This window comes from Anoplolepis gracilipes, chromosome 1, assembly GCF_047496725.1.
Source record: "Anoplolepis gracilipes chromosome 1, ASM4749672v1, whole genome shotgun sequence".
In the NCBI taxonomy this organism is placed as follows: Eukaryota; Metazoa; Arthropoda; class Insecta; order Hymenoptera; family Formicidae; genus Anoplolepis; species Anoplolepis gracilipes.
The window spans coordinates 24,262,432-24,265,851 of NC_132970.1; positions in this window are offsets into that span (position 1 = coordinate 24,262,432).

The window sequence follows — 3,420 nt, forward strand, 5'->3', positions numbered from 1 at the left end:
ATCTTATTATAATAACTATTACAATTCCATAATACTTTTCCTAAATTAAATAAAATGTGTAAAATATTTATCTATCACAAATAATTATTACAAATTGCTGCATCTGTCATTGCTTTGTACATAAAACTTGGCTAAAGTGTATTCGACATCATTGATCACCAATCAATGATCTACAATTTAACAATATAATATTAAATTAGTACAGTTCTTAATATTGATATGTTCTTAATATTGATGTATTATTCGTAGTATCAATATATATTATTATTATCAATAGCGGGGTTAATAAATAATATATCCCCGCTTACGATAATATGGAGTATCACTGAACTGTGAACAAATTGTCAACGTCTAAACTGAACTCGTCAACAATTGAACATTCATTTTCCACCGTTATCGAACGTTAATTAGATGCACGGAAAAAGTGCAATAATAATAATATAAATCTCGGAATTTTACTTGAACATGTTTCACGAGTTTTCATCATCTCTTTTTTATTATAGATTATTACGGAAGAATCAACAGATTTTAAAAACTAGGTATTTTAAATAATAAATTTCTTAATTTATTTCAAGAAAAGACAATGAATACTAATTTATAAAGCAAATTGTTATTAATTTATTTTGTAAATAACGAAACATATACAAATAATAATATATAGTGAGAGACTTTCACTTGTTAGATTCGGTGAGCGTTGAGTATTTCTCAAAGGCACACGATATTAGACACGCACAATTTGTCACGAGGACATCATTCCTCGTTTTCTGTTATTTTAATTGGAGAAGGGTGTTGAGCGAGCAAAGTCATGTCATCAATCGCACATAGTCGACTCTCTCATAGTATATACATTTATGTCACTACAGTATACATGTGTACAGTATACATTTATGTAACTACTCACTTTAAAGGCTTGTATTTTACGTTAACGGTTGTTTCTTAACGCAACACAAGAAGAGAGAAACATGTCTTGAGTTGTCTCTTTGAATGCGAAAGACGCATTAAAAATTAGTCTGTTCATCCAAGCGACTATTTCCGGACAGGTGTCGTCGAGAACGGTGTTTAAATGAAAATAGTGTTTTGCATAAAGAGAAGACTGATTAATGTGGAATTTTTTGAATAAAATGAGATATATAAAATTCTATACAAAATATCTTTTTGTTTTTTTCTTTTTGAAGAATAAAAACTTTGTTAATGTGGCAAGAAAGCAAAAAGATAATTTATTGAACTTGAAGATTAAGACTCTGAGGTGTATATATATAAATTTAAAAATAGAAAAATAATTTGCTCTATTATAATGTCATGTTCTTTTAGCATCTTTTAATCGCTTTCTCGTCACATTTTTTTGTTATTGAAATATAATTGTGGTTTAATAAAATAACCTTATAGTTTTTGAGTAGGGTTCGATTTTTTTAAATCTTTTATATTCTATTATTATATGTATACAAAATATTCATAACTGCGGATAATGCGAATTGATAGTTTTGTAAAAAATGTTATCCGTACAAAAACAAAATATATACATTTTACTATAGACGTCATCACAATTTGCAACATTATAATAACTCTAACAATTGAATATATTTTAATATTAGGATACTCTAACATTAGGACAAGTAAAAATTATTGTGTAAAATATATACATATGTAAATGAAAATCATTTTATGTAATATACAGGTACATTTACATTGCTGTAAATTCATGTGCAATATTTCTCAATTATTTGGAGATTTTTTTTAAAGAATAAAGTTATATCACAGTCTCAAATGTAATTTTCATTATTATATTTTTCATTTCAACAATTTATCATACTTTCTATTTTCAAGTATACTTACATCCTTGTATTTCATTAGCAGTATACAGATCTCTGTAATGGAGTTAGCAATTGAGAGATATGTCTACAAATGAGAGAGAGAGAGAGAGAGAGAGAGAGAGAGAGAGAGAGAGAGAGAGAGAGAGAGAGAGGGAGAGAGAGAGAGAGAGAGGGAGAATATAAAATTAATTTATTAAACATAAATATAATATATAAAAACTCTTTATTTCGGTCCAAAACTTTATACTTATATATATTTTTACATGTTTTTTTATATAAGAAATATTTTAAAACAGAAATTAAATTTTAAACAAACAATATTCATTTTACTTGTAAAAATAACCACTCTTATTTAACAAAAACACTTTCGATTTAATATTTTCAGCAACAGTTTTTTTTTTAACACTAGTTGTTATATTTCAAGAGACTAACAAGAGAAATTTTAATTTTAGCACATTGAAATTAATATGTATATTTTTGTTTTAGATTATGCGTTGATGAAATAGATGTTAAAAATTAGCCATAATAGAAAAAACTTAAAAATATATTTTTGAAATATAATAAAACAAATTATCCTTTCATATCATTGTACATTATTCGATAATATTTATTCTAGTGATAAACATATTATTATACAAGTTATTAATTTTTCTATGACGAATCAAATATAGCGGACCAAAATATAACGTTTTCTATAATCAGTGATTTGAAATATCAGTTATTTCCATAGGTACTTTTCATCAGTTGTTTTTAATTTATTTTGCTCGCTATATTAAATTTCACATCTTGAATTTGAAAATTTCAACTTTAAATTCGTAATAAGCGATTCGAAAAATACCTGAACAATGAGTTTTATTCAAAATCCAGTAAAATTTAGTATTTTGGTGTGTGATATTGGATTCTTAAAATTTTGGAATTTTTACTGCAAATTCGTCATCAACGGCTTCAAAAACTTATATATATTAACTTATATGTTAATACAACAAAATTTAATATGTTGGTCCGTCACATTGAATTTGCCATTTTAAAAATAACTAGCAATTTTTTTCACATAGTCTTTATATAAATGAAAAAGAATAAAAAAGAACTTGTTATCTTAATTTTTGTGGGAGATATAGGGATTTTGCCCAATTTTACGAGTATTTGACGAATCGAGAGGGTCAAGAGGTGAAATTCGCAAAGCTTCTTTTTGTAAAGAGTCTTATCTTTAAAAATAGATGAGAAAAATAGCAAGGATTTAGTAAGAAAAAGAGAGAGAGAGAGAGAAATTAAAATTATAAATAGAAAAAGGAAGAGATAAACAAATAAAAAAAGGAGTAAACAACAAAAAAGTACAAAATAAGAAAAAATAATAAGAAACTAAAAAAAACGAGCAAAAAATTAAGTTGGAAAAAGGATTTGGAAACAGAAAGACATGAATGAACACAGGAAAAGACAGGATAGAGAGGGATAATCAGGAAGAGATGAGGGATAGGCGTCCTTGCTCCTAACTAGTCCATAACTGTACGCATGGACGTTGTGGAGAACCGGTAATGACGTGAAAGTGCATCCACGAGTGAGAAGGTAGGCAAGCAGGCAAACAGGCAAACAGGCAAGCAGGCAGGCAGGC